This window comes from Schistocerca cancellata, chromosome 4 (genome assembly GCF_023864275.1).
Source record: "Schistocerca cancellata isolate TAMUIC-IGC-003103 chromosome 4, iqSchCanc2.1, whole genome shotgun sequence".
NCBI lineage: Eukaryota > Metazoa > Arthropoda > Insecta > Orthoptera > Acrididae > Schistocerca > Schistocerca cancellata.
The window spans coordinates 190,994,734-191,014,218 of NC_064629.1; the positions used below are offsets into that span (position 1 = coordinate 190,994,734).

The 19,485-nt window shown below is 44.4% G+C and overlaps 1 non-coding gene across 1 annotated transcript; it reads left to right on the plus strand.

Annotated features, from left to right (window-relative positions):
* Positions 1-18,794: 18,794 nt before the first annotated feature.
* On the plus strand, positions 18,795-18,869 carry Trnat-ugu (transfer RNA threonine (anticodon UGU)). The gene has a single exon. It is a non-coding gene; the product is annotated as a tRNA-Thr (tRNA).
* Positions 18,870-19,485: the final 616 nt, after the last annotated feature.

Genomic DNA, 19,485 nt, shown 5'->3' on the forward strand with positions numbered 1-19,485 from the left:
TTTATGAAACGTTTATACAGGGTGTTTGAGAAAAAGCGTCACATTTTGTTCCAGGAATTTGTCGAAAATACAAATAAGGTTCCTATAATTATACGAGGGCAACGGCCTTCGCGCAGTGGATACACCTGTTCCCGTGAGATCACCGAAGTTAAGCGCTGTCGGGCGTGGTCGGCACTTGGATGGGTGACCATCCAGGCCGCCATGCGCTGTTGCAATTTTTCGGGGTGCACTCAGTCTCGTGATGCCAATTGAGGAGCTACTCGACCGAATAGTAGCGGCTTCGGTCAAGAATACTATCTTACAACCGGAAGAGCGGTGTGCTGACCCCACGCCCCTCCTATCCGCATCCTCCCTTGAGGATGACACGGCGGTCGGATGGTCCCGGTAGGCCACTCGTGGCCTGAAGACGGAGTGCTTTTTTTGTACTTATAGGAGGACACTCGGCGAATGGACTGACCGCGTTCCCCCGACTTGTTTCACATACCAACCTTGTTGTTACCATGGGAGCACGTTGCAGGGCATGCTCTGCCGACATTGTCGATCACACATCCTATCAAGGAATATGTCCCGCCTTGTATAATGCCCAGGGGACCATATGAAACCGCGCTGATTACAATATAATTACTCTCTTTGAATAGAAGTGTCATTACTGTTCGTCTCGTTGCGTATTTCTTTCAGTTACACTCTGTACGATACTGTAGCAGTTCTCTCTATGTACAGTCCAACCTCCATCTAAATCTACATCTACATGATTACTCTGAAATTCAGATTTAAGTGCTTGGCAGAGGGTTCATCGAACCACATCATACTATCTACCATTCCACTCCCGAACAGCGCGCGGGAAAGACGAACACCTAAACCTTTGTGTCCGCGCTCTGATTTCTCTTATTTTATTTTGATGATCATTCCTAGCTATGTAGGTTGGGCTCAACAAAATATTTTCGCTTTCGGAAGAGAAAGTTGGTGACTGAAATTTCGTAAATAGATCTCGCCACGACGAAAAACGTCTTTGCTTTAATGACTTCCATCCCAACTCGCGTATCATATCTGCCACTCTCTCTTCCCTATTACGTGATAATACAAAACGAGCTGCCCTTTTTTGCACCCTTTCGATGTCCTCCGTCAATCCCACCTGGTAAGGATCCCACACCGCGCAGCAATATTCTAACAGAGGACGAACGAGTGTAGTGTAAGCTGTCTCTTTAGTGGACTTGTTGCATCTTCTAAGTGTGCTGCCAATGAAACGCAACCTTCGGCTCGCCTTCCCCACAATATTATCTGTGTGGTCTTTCCAACTGAAGTTGTTCGTAATTTTAACACCCAGGTACTTAGTTGAATTGACAGCCTTGAGAATTGTACTATTTGTCGAGTAATCGAATTCCAACGGATTTCTTTTGGAACTCATGTGGATCACCTCACACTTTTCGTTATTTAGCGTCAACTGCCAGCTGCCACACCATACAGCAATCTTTTCTAAATCGCTATGCAACTGATACTGGTCTTCGGATGACCTTACTAGACGGTAAATTACAGCATCATTTGCGAACAACCTAAGAGAACTGCTCAGATTATCACCCAGGTCATTTATATAGATCAGGAACAGCAGAGGTCCCAGGACGCTTCCGTTGGGAACACCTGAGATTACTTCTGTTTTACTCGATGATTTGCCGTCTATTACTACGAACTGCGACCTTCCTGACAGGAAATCACGAATCCAGTCACACAACTGAAACGATACCCCATAGGCCCACAGCTTGATTAGAAGGCGCTTGTGAGGAACGGTGTCAAAAGCTTTCCGGAAATCTAGAAGTACGGAATCAACTTGAGATCCCCTGTCGATAGCGGCCATTACTTCGAGCGAATAAAGAGCTAGCTGCGTTGCACAAGAACAATGTTTTCTGAAACTGTGGTGTGCGTACTGTAAGACCTTCGGTACACACACCATCAGATTATTTGACTTGTCGCTCTAACGAAGTAGGCGAGTGGTCTTATCGTGGCGTGTTTATCTTCTGCCGTTAGGTCAGATGATAGAAATGCCACTTGCAGGCTTAAAGTAGCAGATTGACGGTGACCAACTTTAAACACAACTTGATTAATTTTCACACACATTTATTAAAATAATAAAAATCATAGACGTTATGTAACTTGATTCTGGATGCTGTTTAAAATGGACAATCTGAAGTTCCTTTGGTCTTGGTACGTTAATCTTATTCTCACATATCTCTGATACTTGACAAAAGTGTCTATACATTTATCTTCATGGCTATGTACAGGAATATGGTAATCTTATTAGGCGCAGACTGAAACTTGACTATAGACTGGTACAGACTAATGCAGACTGATGCAGATAAATGCTGACTCTAATCGGCGGTCTGTACACTCATTATAATACCTAGCGCGTTCAGGTATCACTGCGCGAGTGTGATCCGCGAGGAGTAAAGGTTCTACGTTAGCAGCAATCTCATTGGCTGCCTTACATATTAATACGCGGATCGGCGGAAGCAGAATTTGGTCCGTCTCTAAGACAGCGCCATCTCGTAGTGCGGAGTCGGACGAGCGCTGCGCCTGCGCTGTTGTGCTTAGCGGGGCGCGCTCTAGTGGGAAAGTTGTGTACGGGCTGACTACGCGGAACTATGTACACAACAGAAACCATGCTGATTACGTACAATAGATCGTTCCCTTCGAGGTGATTTATAATGTTTGAATACAGCATATGCTCCAAAACCCTACTGCAAACCGACGTCAATGATGTAGGTCTGTAGTTCGATGGATTACTCCTACTACCCTTCTTAAACACTGGTGCGACCTGCGCAATTTTCTAATCTGTAGGTACAGATCGAGCTGTCTTACTTTGAAGTGATAAATCACGCGAAAGTTACTTATGTCTTTAGGTTTTGCACGGCAGTGAACCTGAGCGTAACTGTTAGTGGAGTCCGAGCAACATTTTGTTTCTACTTTCCGAAAGAAATGTCGCCGACAGAGATTTATTTCGGTTGGGGAACACTCTAGAGCCGGACTGCGACGGCTGCGAGGCCACAGCCACGGAATCGTATCGGCCATTTGTTCTCTCGTTGGACGAGAGGTGCGGGGCGCCGCAGCAAAGCATTCACGCGCGCTTTGAACTGGCCTTCCTCTGATGTTCGTCTGGCGAGCCGTGCATCTGTTTTTGCGCGCCCGCAGCGTGCATATTACCTCGCGCAAACCTCTGTCGTCCTCCGCGGCTCCGACATCGAGCGGGGCTTCTGCAGGCGACACATTCAGCCCTGCGTTCGGGTTCTTTCTTTCACTTTGTGCGCCGATTTCGTAACACAGCCCCAGGTTTCAGTCCTCGTCGAACGATAAATACAGATCGTTGTAACACGAACTCCAGATAACGAACGTCAGCTGCAGTGGTAATATCATAACGTACAGAGGATTTCTTACAAGGGAACCTCCCCATCGCACCCCCCCTCAGATTTAGTTATAATTTGGCACAGGAGCGCCGTGGTCCCGTGGTTAGCGTAAGCAGCTGTGGAGCAAGAGGTCCTTGGTTCAAGTCTTCCCTCCGGTAAGAAATTTAAATTTTTATTTTCAGGCAATTATCAGAGTTCAGGCACTCACACATAATCAATTTCGCTCTCCAAAATTCCAGGACATGTTCAGATTTGCTTGGACATATGCAGGATTTGACGGTCTACACACGGAAAAATTTGAAAACGTTAAAAGGCCGTCCGGTGTGGCCGTGCGGTTCTAGGCGCTTCAGTTTGGAACCGCGTGACCGCTACGGTCGCAGGTTCGAATCCTGCCTCGGGCATGGATGTGTGTGATGTCCTTAGGTTAGTTAGGTTTAAGTAGTTCTAAGTTCTAGGGGACTGATGACCTCAGATGTTGAGTCCCATAGTGCTCAGAGCCATTTGTACCATTTGAAAACGTTAAAAACATATGTTTTGACAGAGCACAGAGAAAACTGTGCGACTGTGAAACTGTTGCATTCATTTGTTGCAGTTTATGTGACACACACTCATGTTTTCATCACTTTTTTGGGAGTGATTATCACATCCACAAGAAAACCTAAATCGGGCAAGGTAGAATAATCTTTTTACCCATTCGCCAAGTGTGCAAGTTAGGTGGGTCGACAACATATTCCTGTCATGTGACGCACATGCCGTCACAAGTGTCGTATAGAATATATCAGACGTGTTTTCCTGGATCAAATGTTTTCGGTTGCCATTGGAGAGGCACGTCCTTTCGTCTACTAATCGCACGTTTTTGCGGTGCGGTCGCAAAACACAGACACTTAACTTATTACAGTGAACAGAGATGTCAATGAACGAACGGACAGATCATAAGTTGCAAAAATAAAGTCAGTAAACTTTTTGCTTGGGGGTAGACTTGAACCAAGGACCTCTCGCTCCACAGCTGCTCACGCTAACCACGGGACCACGGCGCTCCTGTGCCCACATTACCCTTGATGTTGCCTATGTTGCGCACGGACTACTCAGTTTGTATGTTTTGCTTATTTTTTCATAGTTCCACACAACTTCTTCCTGTTTTCTCGATTGATCTGTGTTCAGTATTTCAAGGTCTATCCACTGTGTTTAAATTATATCTAAATCTGAGGGGGGTGCGATGGGGAGGTTCCCTTGTTAGAAGAGCTAATGATCGAAAAAGTCACACTGGCGAGCTTGGGTACGGTGCTATCAGATTAGTTTGGACAACTAAATTCTGAGCATCGTTTCCGACGTAGAAATGAAAGTCAGTGGTGGAGTGCGAATGTCCAGAATGAAGCGGCATGTGCTATGTTTCGATCCATTGTGACAAATTAACATTGTGTTCCATGCCGGCAACACATCCCAAGTCACTGTCTTTCACGTCAAATGCTCTTTAAGAGCTACCATTACATATCAAAAGACCGAAATACTAATATCGTCAGGGAGGCGTTGTAAAAGGCCTCCAAGGAGCGAAAAAAAAGCCGATGTGAACCAAATGGAACACCTTTGGTATGAGATAGAACGTGGACTCCGCTCCAGACCCCATCTTCCCGTGCGGTTCTAGGTGCTTCAGTCTGGAACCGCGTGACCGCTACGGTCGCAGGTTCGAATCCTGCCTCGGGCATGGATGTGTGTGATGTCCTTAGGTTAGTTAGGTTTAATTAGTTCTAAGTTCTAGGCGACTGATGACCTCAGAAGTTAAGTCGCATAGTGCTCAGAGACATTTGAACCATTTAAACCCCATCTTCCAACACCATTACCTTCTCTGGTTTAGGCTCCTGAGGAAGAATGGGCTGCCATTCCTCCACAGACATCGAAACACCTAATTGAAAGTGTCCGCAATAAAGCCATCTTAGAGGCGAAGGTGAAAACACCCCGTATTAACGCCCAATAATAGGTGTCTGCATACTTTTTTGCAGATAGTGCAGTTTGTCTGTCTGCATGTATCTCCTCCTGCGATTCACCATAAATACACTGGTCAAGCTTATAGAGATGTGGGAGCATATTTTCTGATCGGATTGTTGGAAGAATTACTGGACAAAGTACTGCTTAAATACAATACACTTTGCACACAACAGTCGGCAAAATTTGTAAGTGAAAGTTTTAAATAGAAGCTACACATTAAACAGTAACAAAACTGTAAAATCTCCTTCACCTGCAATCAGACTCTTAGTATGGACAGACGTCATTCTTTGCAAGCGGAATAAAATAATAATTTGATCCTTTTACCGGCCTCCCAATACAGATCATACAATTGCTGAAAGGTTCAAAGAAAACTTACTTCAAACATGTACCCGACTCATCAATTATAGTTGGTGGTGAATTTAATTTACCGAAGATATGCTAGCGAAAATACATATTCAAACCCGGAGGTACGCATAAAACATCATCCACACGCACGCACGAACCCTTTCACCTTTCAGTAGTCAAGATATGTGCAGAGGCCTGGACAGGTTTCATGGACAAATGTATGACAGAATAATGTAATTTTGTCCCATATTATGTTTTGTTGCTGTTAATGGGAATTCGTGTTTGTTATTTTCTTTGATTGTATCAGGTTTCATGATCTTTCATATTAAATGTTCTGGACGCTGTTGTATGCAAACTGTTTCTGACGATTGTTTACATTGTTATGACTCACTCTACTCCATAAAAACGTTCCCATTACCTGATTGTGCATAAGACTCGGGCAGTAATACAGATAATGAAAAATATGTTGGAAAAATAAAGGCTAGCGCTAAACCGCATCTGAATGCGTTAACCTGTGCAGCACCTTGCACGATCACACTTTCTGCTGATGATAAACGAAAAAAAGGCGTTATTTCACTGCAAAACTCTTTAAGGTTTGACCTCCTGTGAGCCGATCATACGAATAAAGAAAAATAAGCTTAAAAGGAGTAAAAAAAACACGTTTTAGATAAGACCAAAACTATATTTATTAAAAGTGCTTGGTCTACGTGTATGCTCAGAGACCTGCAGGTATATACCTACGTGTGTGTGGTGGAGGGTCTCCCTGTTCTCCCCTTTCCATTTCCAGTCGCGAATAGTTCACCTGAAGAAAGATTGCCGGTAAGCCTGTGTGTGGACTTTAGTCTCTCTATTCTTTTCTTCGTGGTCTTTCCGCGAGCCGTTCGTAGGAGGAAGCAATTTATTGATTGACTCTTCTACCACCGTACGCTCTCGGAACTTTGACAATAAAATACACTGTGATGCAGAACACATCTCGTGCAGCGTCTGCCTCTGTAGTTGGATTTCACGTTACTAAATTAACCTGTAACGGAATGCGCTGCTCTTCTATGGACATTACAGCTTTCCTCTGTCAAACCCGTGTGGTACAAACCCCAGACCGACGAGCAATATTAAACTATTGATCGGACGAGTGTTTTGTAAGCTACCTCCTTCATGGGTAGACTGCATTTCTCGAGGATTCTTTCAACGAATCTGTCTGACATCTGCCGTACCTGATATTAGTTTTATGAGGTAGTTCCTGTTTTAATCGCTCCGTACACATACTCATACTGCTTCCAGTGGCAATAAAGGAACTCATCACAACCACACCATTGAGAAGTAATTTCTTCAGGAATTTTCTGAACGTTTGATTCTGAAAATTTGTGAGCTGTTGAAAGCGTTAGCTGTGTGCCAGGGTAAGGGATGCACGGTGCGGGGCCCGCCGGAGCGCGATAACGTCCCACTCGTGGCCTCCGAGGAGGGGGCGTTCCCACCCACGCGCCCCATCTCTGGCGCAAAATTGTGCCGCTGGTCACAGATACCGCCATGGTCGGCCGTCCCACTGCCCCACTGACCACAGCTTCCGTACGAATGCGACTAAATGGCCACGATAGTTGAACGTCTTTTCTAAACTGGAGAGCTGCACCGCATCATTACGGATATCAACTGCTTCCTTTAATTCTGCGTCCAAAATTGTTTTCAGATTTCCGCCCTGTTGATTCACATACTTCCAGAGAGGTCTTGTTTCGTGATAAGAAATTAAGATTTTTTTAATATCTGCAACGGATAACTGAAATTTTAGTTGGTTATATCAGGAGTACCACAGGGAAGCGTGATAGGACCGTTGCTGTTTACAATATATACAGGGTGGTCCATTGATCGTGACCGGGCCAAATATCTCACGAAATAAGCGTCAGACGAAAACACTACAAAGAACGAAACTCGTCTAGCTTGAAGGGGAAACCAGATGGTGCTATGGTTGGCCCGCTAGATGGCGCTGTCATAGGTCAAACGGATATCAACTGCGATTTTTAAAGTAGGAACCCCCATTTTTTATTACATATTCGTGTTGTACGTAAAGAAATATGAATTTTTTAGTTGGACCACTTTTTTCGCTTTCTGATAGATGGCGCTGTAATAGTAACAAACAAATGGCTCACAGTTTTAGACGAACAGTTGGTAACAGATAGGTTTTTTAAATTAAAATGCAGAACGTAGGTACGTTTGAACATTTTATTTCGGTTGTTCCAATGTGCTACACGTACCTTTGTGAACTTATCATTTCTGAGAACGCATGCTGTTACAGCGTGATTACCTGTAAATACAACACTAATGCAATAAATGCTCAAAATTATGTCCGTCAACCTCAATACATTTGGCAATACTTGTAACGACATTCCTCTCAACAACGAGTAGTTCGCCTTCCGTAATGTTCGCACATGCATTGACAATGCGCTGACGCATGTTGTCAGGCATTGACGGTGGATCACGATAGCAAATATCCTTCAACTTTCCCCACAGAAAGAAATCCGGGGACATCAGATCCGGTGAACGTGCGGGCCGTGGTATGGTGCTTCGACGACCAATCCACCTGTCATCAAATATGCTATTCAATACCGTTTCAACCGCACGTGAGCTATTTGCCGGACATCCATCATGTTGGAAGCACATCGCCATTCTATCATGCAGTGAAATATCTTGTAGTAACATACGTAGAACATTACGTAGGATATCAGCATACATTGCACCATTTAGATTACCATCGATAAAATGGGGGCCACTTACCCTTCCTCCCATAATGCCGCACCATACATTAACCCACCAAGGTCGTCGATGTTCCACTTGTCGCAGCCATCGTGGATTTTCCGTTGTTGAATAGTGCATATTATGCCGGTTTACGTTACCGCTGTTGGTGAATGACGCTTCGTCGCTAAATTGAACGCGTGCAAAAAATCTGCCATCGTCTCGTAATTTCTCTTGTGCCCAGTGGCAGAACTGTACACGGCGTTCAAAGTCGTCGCCATGCAATTCGTGGTGCATAGAGATATGGTACGGGTGCAATCGATGTTGATGTAGCATTCTCAACACCGACGTTTTTGAGATTCCCGATTCCCGCGCAATTTGTCTGCTACTGATGTGCGGATTAGCCGCGACAGCAGGTAAAACACCTACTTGGGCATCATCATTTGCTGCAGGTCGTTGTTGACGTTTCACATGTGGCTGAACACTTCCTGTTTTCTTAAATAACGTAACTTAAATAACGTAACTATCCGGCGAACTGCCCGGACACTTGGGTGATGTCGTCCAGGATACCGAGCAGCATACATAGCACACGCCCGTAGGGCATTTTGATCACAATAGCCAAACATCAACACGATATCGACCTTTTCCGCAATTGGTAAACGGCCCATTTTAACACGGGTAATGTATGACGAAGCAAATACCGTCCGCACTGGCGTAATGTTATGTGATTCCACGTCCTTGCACGTTTGTGGCTATTACAGCGCCGTGTATCACAATGCGGAAAAAGTGGTCCAACTAAAACATTCATATTTCTTTACGTACTACACGAATATGTAATAAAAATGGGGGTCTCTATTTTAAAAAATTCTGTTGTATCCGTTTGACCTATGGCAGCGCCATCTAGCGGGCCAACCATAGCGTCATCTAGTTTCCCACTTCAATCTAGACGAGTTTCGTTCTTTGTAGTTTCTCCGTTTGATGCTTATTTCGTGAGATAATTGACCCGGTCACTATCAGTGGACCTCCCAGTATAAATGATAAAGTAGAAAGCGTCGAATGCTCTTTAATGCTATTCACAGATGGTGCAGTTGTCTATACCAAAGTAGCAACGCCATTAGATAGTAATAATTTGCCGAACGACCTGCAGAGAATTGATGAATGGTGCACACTCTGGCAGTTGATCCTGAACGTAAACAAATGTAACATATTGAGCATACATAGGAAAAGAAATCCACTACTGCACAGCTACACTATTGATGACAAACAGCTGGAGACAGCGTCTGCCATAAAATATCTAGGCCTAACTACCCAGAGCGACCTTAAGTGGAATGACCATGTGAAACAAATAGTGGAAAAAGCAGACACCTGACTCAGATTCATCGGAAGAATCTTAAGGAAATGTAACTCATCCATGAAAGAAGTAGCTTATAAACGCTTGAGTTATGTTCATCTATCTGGGATTGCTATCAGATAGGAGTGATAGAGGAGGTATAAAAGATCCAACCAAGAGCGGCTTGTCTCCTCACGGGATCGTTTAGCTGGCGAGAGAGCGTTACCGAGATGATAAACAAACTCCACTGGCAGACGTTAAAAGTCAGCCGTTGTGCGTCACGGAGGGATTTACTGTTGAAATTTCGGGACAGCACTTTTCAGAAGGAGTCGGACAACATATTAATTCCCCCCACATACGTCTCGCGTATTGACATCGAGGAGAAAATTCGAGAAATTAGAGCCAGTAGAGAGGCTTACCGACAATCATTTTTCCCACGCACTATTCGTGAGTGGAACAGGGTGCTTAGGGATCAAATAGTGGCACCGGAAGTACCCTCCGCCACACACCATTAGGTGGCTTGCGGTGTACCAAGTAGATTAATGAGGTGGTACGGTATCGATTTTGGGAGAAAAGAAATGTCTGGCTCAACTTCTTTGAAAGGCGGGGTTGGTGCGCTGCGTTGCGATTTAATTATTGATGTCCACCTACCTCAGTATAGCGTCCATTCACCACCCTTTGCCCTGCGTTCGTAGGTACTATGTAGACGATGAGAAAAGCAGCGTTGAAGAAAACCACCGTCCATACTTACGATTACAAAGTCCGCGTAGTTCAAGTAACAAGACAAACCTGTAAATCTCTATTAATAACGGGCAAAGTGGGTGCTTCCTCCCTTCATTTAAAATGTTTGTTTGTAGATACTGATGTTTTATTACGGTCCTTTTCCTTTATTGTGTCACCAAGCCCACATTTACGTTGGTAGTACATCTGCTACTACTTCGTGCAGCTTATATCACACGTAAGACAGCCAGAAATGTGCTAAGTCCAACCCGAAATATTAAAAGATTCACAAAGGCAATACACTGTTACAAAATGAGTTCACATTCGATCCTTTTCAGTGGATTCGTCGAAAGAAGATGCTCGCCAAAATGTTCTGTACATGCATACGGAACACACCACGCAGGATATTCACAAAGGCCGATTGTTCCACACGCGGTTTATTCTGCAACCAACATTCCAAAACCTCTCAAACCTTCACCGAAATGTCCGTAACTGCATCGGCTAGGGCGGCGATATAACCTTCATTTCTTCATCTTACGGATAATTTTTTCGGACACATTTAACAGGACCTTCTCGTCCGACAGCGACTCCACGACTGACTAATGCCGTCGCTCACAGGGCAAATAACTCATTCACTTACGCGGAAAAGACTTTTCTGTCATTGGTTGATCAAAATGATCATCCAATCAGATTAACATTTTCATGATCAATTTCGCGCGCAAAGCGCTTTACTCCAATCAGCATTCGCAGATGCACCTACGTCATTTCATATTGCAAAATTTCACAAAATAATCCGCAAAACCAAACGAAACGAAAATCAAAAGAAAACTATGCTTGAAATATACTTTAGAACTAAGTATCCTCTTACTCTCTTTCTGGCTGCCTTATTACAGAAGCTTACGCTCCTAGACATACGTCATCCACCAGTTAGGGGGATTCACCATTTCCAGGACATCCTGGTTACGTAACACATGCTAGTTAGGGATGGTGTAATACATTATAAAATTTAAATTATACACAGTCAAATTCACTCTTATCTACTCCCACCCTAACACAAAATATAAATACCAACATTTAAACTAGTATTTTCCTTACGAAAGCAAAATTATTAAAAGTTTAGATTTAAAATTCTTTAAAAACAACTTCTGCGCAGTGAGAGTGCTGTTAGTATTTTCAAATGACAAAGAAACTTAAACTGTCGTGATTCTTATCTGAATTTACTTTTCTAATTTTTTTTATTTTTTAATAAATTTTTTTTATTTCCAAAACTATTAAAGTTATCTGCATGAATGTTTTACACACTTTGCTTCTAAATTATAAAAGTTCCTATACGAAATTTGAAAACAAGCAGATAATATTTATCATAGTTATTTAGCTTCTTAGGTGAGATGAATAAGTGATCTTAGTACATTCCACACAGAGCAGTTCCCACGGTCCGCACACCGCGACAGATGGCATTATGGCGCCAGCAGCCAACCACACAACGGCCGGGGCTGGAGGCTTCATTGCCAGCCTCCAGTACAGCTTGACCTAACGGAATAACGCCCGCATCTCGTGGTCGTGCGGTTGCGTTCTCGCTTCCCACGCCCGGGTTCCCGGGTTCGATTCCCGGCGGGGTCAGGGATTTTCTCTGCCTCGTGATGGCTGGGTGTTGTGTGCTGTCCTTAGGTTAGTTAGGTTTAAGTAGTTCTAAGTTCTAGGGGACTGATGACCATAGATGTTAAGTCCCATAGTGCTCAGAGCCTAACGGAATAAATCTTCTGCAAAACTCTGCAGATGTGTAAATAGCTGCGACGTTACAGATGGATTGGTCGATATGATCCCTCGTGGGGCACCAAGGAATCGCCAAACACTGTAGAGGGGCATGAAATCTTGGCTACAGTAAGTACGTTCAAATGGATGTAGACCGCAGTAGTTACATAGAAATAAAGCAGCTTACACAGGATAAAACGTTTTTAATAGCTGTAGCAAATCAGCGTTCCGATGAAGACCGCAGTGGAGAGGTATAACTACACGGAACTTCGGGAAGTCGAAATGTATTTACCTGCCTACACTACACGGTGAAGTCACATTAATGCGACGGCCGCTTATTTTAGACGTCATCGTGCAGTAACCACTCACAGGCAGCAAGTAGCAGCACTAGCAGAAGAGGGCGTATAAAGTGTGTCCGGGGGACGTGAAAAACAGATCGGTCTTTGTCTTGACGCGGAACCGGAGCAATTTATCTGATGTTCAAAAGTCCCTCATCATTGGCTTTCGGGCCAAGGATGGAAGCATTTCCGAAATAGTTAAGTCTGTGAATGCGTGCCGCTGTGACTGAAGTCATAGACTTACTAAATAAAAACTAGACCGCGCATTGGCGCTAGTGTCGCGTTCTCACATTGAACGTGATAGAAGCCGCCATTTGCAGGGAAACATTGCGTAAACATGGTTCGTTCGTGTGCTGCTTTTAATTCTAACAGTAAGAATGGAAGCAAAGACGAAGACGGAAACAATGTTACATTTCACAGGTCAGTCATTTCTGGTTGTTTGTTTGTATATAGTATTTTCATGGAGAAATAATACAGCATGAGCGTTTGTTTTTGTTTAGATTTCCCCTTACAAATGATTTTATAAATCGGAAATGGATTTTTGCTACTCGGAGAGAGAACTTCCAACCGACAGCAAATCATTTGCTGTGCTCTCTTCATTTTGAAGAGAATTGTTACATGGAAAATTATGTAATAAATGTAGCTGACAGCAGATTGTCCGTATGCTCTTACTGTGTTCATTAAACGACTGTGGGGAACTGTATCGAACGCCTTGCGGATGTCAAGAAACACGGCATCTACCTGGGAACCCGTGTCCATGGCTCTCTGAGTCTCGTGGACGAATACCTCCCCGCATTTGTGACAAGAGCAAGCCAAGCCATTAATGCTCACTTTCCCCTGGGCAGCCCTGCGGTCTAGGACGCCTTGACACGGTTCGCGCGGCTTCCCCCGTTGGAGGTTCGAGTCCTCATGGCTGTGTGTGTTTGTATAGCAAAGTCGCCATACAAAACTGGCTTAGTGTGAAGCAGTTTGTTGTTGTTTCCCAAGCGGAGCTGTTCCGCCCGCTCAGCTCACCTTAACGGTCATGTACTCCGCCTTCTAGCATTCACACAGTAACGGGTGACGAGGGTCTGCAGTGGCATTTTCTTATTATTCTTATGGCGCTAAATCGGTGAATGTCACTACACTAAATTACGATCCGGAGAAGCGTAGTCTTGTACACTACTTGTAGGTGGAGGACCATTGTCGACAGGAATATTTCATTGTAACGATGACTAAATACAGGCAACATTCGTCAGTTTATCATTGTTTCACACTTGCTTTTGTTTTATGAGACCTGCTAGTCACTGCACCAAGCAAAAACTCAAGCATCAACCTTTTTTTAATTAATAAATTACTGATAGACGAACACGGATGACTTGAGCAACTGTGTGTGTTAACTTGTCCTACCATTTCAGTAAGACTCGTAAGTCATAAGAGCAGTCTAACAGTGTCTCTCGTGAACCTCTGTACTGTCCTACAGGCGAAGCAAGCATTTCAGCAATGTACAGAATCGTTGCTATTAGCTTTCTGTGGTGTCACCGCCAGACACCACACTTGCTAGGTGGTAGCCTTTAAATCGGCCGCGGTCCGCTAGTATACGTCGGACCCGCGTGTCGCCACTGTCAGTGATTGCAGACCGAGCGCCGCTACACGGCAGGTCTAGAGAGACGTCCTAGCACTCGCCCCAGTTGTACAGCCGACTTTGCTAGAGATGGAACTGACAAATTACGCTCTCATTTGCCGAGACGATAGTTAGCATAGCCTTCAGCTACGTCATTTGCTACGACCTAGCAAGGCGCCAATATCAGTTGTTGTTAATCTTGTGATGCATGTACCGTCAAGAGAGATGTTCACCAATTGTGGATTAAAGTTAAGTATTCTACCAGTTACCTCCTTTTTTTACTAGACTCAACTCCTATAACTGTTCCAGACCTCACGCCAGCCTGCGTGAGCTTAAACGCGTGCCTTTCGGCTACCAGTCATAGTGGATTGGCTGTCGGGCCAGTCCACTACACTTTCTGTAGCTTTTTGGGGGGATTTTTCCTCTTCCTTTTTCGGAATTTAAAACAATATTGGCAGTTGTTATAGTAAGCCCGATGAAGCTGACTTAGTTACGGTGAAAGATGCAATGCAAGCCGGCAGATAAGTAGGTAACAAATTCTGAAATAAAAATAACGTTACACGCTACGTTAATCGCAACTTAAGAGATGGGGGGGGGGGGGGCTAACAAAGGTGGTGGTGGTGGTGGTGGTGGTGGTGGTGGTCGCGGCGGCGGCGGCGGCGACATCGTTGTCTCGCTCACGGTTGAAGGAACGACCCAGAGTTTCTTAATGCACTAAAACTGATTTGAGACCAAAGGTACCGCAGTTGACTTAATTCGGAAATTACATCGAAATACGCCCTTACTGAAATGGGGACGTACAGTAACTAAACTGCATTACGAGAACACAGTACAAGTATTCCCTTCCTACGAGTTACATGGTTTCCACGTTCTTCGCTTTGCTCCCCCACCCCATATTCTCTCTCTCTCTCTCTCTCTCTCTCTCTCTCTCTCTCTCTCTCTCTCTCTCTCGGTGCGCGCGCTCGCCACAGACTGATAACTTGACAACAAAAGTACATGGTGTCCCAAAAAGAATGACCCGTTTTTAACTTGTATTAATATTGAGACAAATGTCACTAGGTAACTGAAACAGCGCTAGATGTAATCGGCGTGATCTAGAGTTTCAGAAAAAATCCGCTAGATGTCGCTATGAGCACTGACCTGGAGCGTGCAGCCAGTCTCGCGCAATATGGTGTCCGCGCAACAGAATGCGTGTTGTGTTATTGTATTTAGTCGTACTCAATCAGTGATCGCAGTACAGCGGGCGTTTCATATTCGATTTCATGCTAAACCACCATCACCAAAGAACATTCTACGGTGGTATAAACAGTTTGAAGAAACAGGTTGTCTCTGTAAAGGCAAAAGTCCTGGCTGGCCACGCGTTCCTGAACAAACAGTGGAACAAATCCGACGAGCATTTGAGCGGAGCCCCCGCAAGTTAACGCTCCGTGACTCTGACAATTTCATCAATCAGCAAGATGGAGCACCACCGCACTGGCACAACATCGCGTGCAGTTTCCTCAATGCCAACGTGCCTGTACGTTGGATAGGGCGTACAGGACCGCGAGACCAGGCTTTACACTATTGGCCTCCTAGGTCCGGACTTAACACCCTATGATTTCTTCCTGTGGGCATGTTAAGCAATATGTTTACGTTCCTCCCTTACCTCGTGACACTGATTAACTAAAAACCAGCCCGGCGGAGGTTCGAGTCATCCCTCAGGCATGAGTGTGTGTGTTTGTCCTTAGGATAATTTAGGTTAAGTAGTGTGTAAGCTTAGGGACTGATGACCTTAGCAGTTAAGTCCCATAAGATTTCACACACATTTGAACATTTGAACTAAAAAATAGAATATGAGCTGCTGTACCTTCAGTGACGGAAGAGACCTTACGCTCAGTTTGGGATGAATTCGGCTATCACCTAGATGTCGTCCGTGCAGCCAATGGAGGACATATTGACCATTTATGATCGATTTTTTTTAAACAACAGTGCATTTTGTTTTCTTGTGTAATCGATAACTGGTTAATGTTACAATTTCTCCTTTAATTCCCCATTGGACTAAAGCTCTGCATCGTGCGGAATCCCTGGCTTGTAAGAATGCTTAACCGATGGCAACATATGAAAAATTTGTTAGTTGATTGGTTCGCCTAATTTTTGGGTTTTCATGAAACTTACTCAGAGAATGGAAGATTTCGAAATGATGTATTACAGAATTAATAAACATCAGAGATCCACGTCATAGAGGTACTCTATGGTTCGTTAAATTTAAAAGACATTTTAATAGTTTACAATAAGATTGTTAAAGATGATTAAAATGTTTCTGGCTATCGGATAGAAAACATAAATTACTTCAAAATATGTAACCTATAAAACCAACGTTCGGCCGTATTACGATGGCCTTCCTGAGGTAAGACTGGTTTTCCTGGTGCAAAGGTACCACTATTAAATGCAAATTGTCGGTGTCAATACGTCATGCCTGGAACTGTATAGGCCCTAGAATACAACAGTTATGACCAGAGGTTCAAAATGGTTCAAATGGCTCTGAGCACTATGGGACTCAACTGCTGTGGTTATAAGTCCCCTAGAACTTAGAACTACTTAAACCTAACTAACCTAAGGACATCACACACATCCATGCCCGAGGCAGGATTCGAACCTGCGACCGTAGCGGTCGTGCGGTTCCAGACTGTAGCGCCTTTAACCGCTCGGCCACTATGACCAGAGGGATAAGGTGTGAAGTAGGCTATTCTTGCACTATCTGGGTTGTCGATGATTGGCTTCTGGTGGACATGTTTTCTTCTCTGACAGTTGCAATGTAGTTGTTTGTTTAGGCTGTCGCGTCCGTGCTCGGTGAGGCTTTTTCCTCACTAGTCGTCGCGGCCCGTCGTACTGGGATAGCTGGCAGCCAGTACGCTTCAAGTTTGTAGCCATCCTCTCCAATGTTTTCAGGTTGCTTAATAATTTGAATCGCTCCTCGTTTTGATTTGGAGCATCCACGACTCTCTCTGTCAGTACACGGGCTTCCTGGAACATGATAAATAGTCCACAGAAGGACTTAATGATTCAAAAAAATATCGGGTATACTATATACCGATATTTAAAAAGTATATTATCGGGTCTCGATGTATCGAAAAAATTTTCGATACATCGACGGAGAGAGACATCGACGTATCGGGAAAAGAAAAGGTCTGCGTCTTGTAAATAAAGTGCCAGTTTAGAGCTGTGTATTTAAGTATTGATTTATTATTAGATATTCCGTACATTAACTAGCTAGCAGCCTGCTTGTCCTCCTTAGAGCAAGAATTGAAAGAAAAACAATGCACTATCAAACTTGGCGATAACTACTTTGTTAACAATGGCAACTGCAGGTAAGTGACACAATAAAAGGTGTCCGATGGGTCCGTCGTTCGGTTTCGTCACGGATTTGTCCGGAACACTTCATGTCGACTTCCCTGTTTTTTCATTTCTGCAAAGGCCAGTGACCTCGCAGTTGTAGTGTCAAAATTGCGTGGTGAAGCTAAACGTCGGAGTTTCTGTTGGTAGCGCCGAGCGCCGATTACGTCAGCGTTTCCCCCTCACACGTCTCCGCCCACCGCAAGGACCAGTCTTGTAATGTAGATTTTTGTTCATCAGTTTCAGCAACTAGTTTTGAAGAATGCCGATATGAAGAAACAGCACACTAGTTGCGTTAAAAATAGTTTCTTTTAACGCAACTGGTGTGCTATTTTTTCACATTGGATATCTTCACAGCGCCACCCTCCAATGCAAAAGGATTACTACTTTGTACCACCTTTACTTGATTCACACAGTCAAAGAGAAATACTGGACGTGATGAAAGTTCAAGAAGTAGTAAGACTCCTTCACACAATGAAAGTAAAATTATGTTCTACAACAATTTTAAAAGAATAACACAAATATTTATCGAAAATAGCGAAAAAAATTATATAAAATAAAAATATCGGCACTCGACATTGCCATTTCTATATCGATATATCAGTAACATACATTTCGCCTATATATATCGACATTTTATCAACAGCCCTGGTTTATTGTGCCACTCTATTTGCAAAACAATGGTTCAAATGGCTCTGAGTACTATGGGACTCAACTTCTCAGGTCATTAGTCCCCTAGAACTTAGAACTAGTTAAACCTAACTAACCTAAGGACAACACGCACATCCATGCCCGAGGCAGGATTCGATGTGTGATGATGATGATGGTGATGTTTGGTTTGTGGGGCGCTCAACTGCGTGGTTATCAGCGCCCGTACAATTACCCAATCTTTGCTCAGTCCAATTTCGCCACTTTCCTGGATGATGATGAAATGATGAGGACAACACAAACACCCAGTCATCTCGAGGCAGGTGAAAATCCCTGACCCCGCCGGGAATCGAACCCGGGATCTCCTGCTTACATGGCAGACACTCTATCCATCTGAGCCACCGCGGGCACAGAGGATAGTGCGTCTGCAAGGACTTATCCCTTGCACGCTCCCCGTGAGATCCACGTTCCCAACATGTCCACACCATCTATTAGGCGCACTACGAATGTAGTGGTGTGGACATGTTGGGAATGTGGATCTCACGGGGAGCGTGCAAGGGATAAGTCCTTGCAGACGCACTATCCTCTGTGCCCGCGGTGGCTCAGATGGATAGAGTGTCTGCATTGTAAGCAGGAGATCCCGGGTTCGAGTCCCGGCCGAGGCACACATTTTCAACATGTCCCCAATGAAGTATATCAACGCCTGCTTGCAGCTAGGGTGTCCATTTAATTATCATTTCATTTGAGTAGTTGTAAGTCTAAGGGAGACTGTGACCAGAGATATCAAGTCCCATAGTGCTCAAAGCCATTTGAACCAAATAGGCATTGTGTACATGCTGCTATCACCCTCGAAGAGAAAGCGGTCTCTATGAATGCCAATTAATAACAAACTGTTGAAAATTAGTATATGGAAAGCAAAAGGTGACTTTCCCTGGAGAAGGCGACGTGCTCCTTTTTTCCATGTATGTTTTACTGTGTGCTACGGAGTGGAGCCTTTGAAACTCATTAACTACAGGCTTGTTAGGCGACATGAAACAGTTCGGTAAAAGTCTAGAAGGCATGGGGGGAGTAGGGGGGGGGGAGCGGGTGGGTGAGAGCGAGCTGGGGAGAGGGAAACAGGGGGAGGGTGGATGGAACAGCTTGTTCAGCGTCCGCGGCGCTGAGTGGTCACCGCTAAGCCCCCGGCGCTCCCGGGCTTTCAGGCCACAAGGGAAAGGACACTCGTTTTAGCACGGCCGCCAACTGCGTGAGAAAAGCAGATTCGTCTTGGAGTAAACGTTA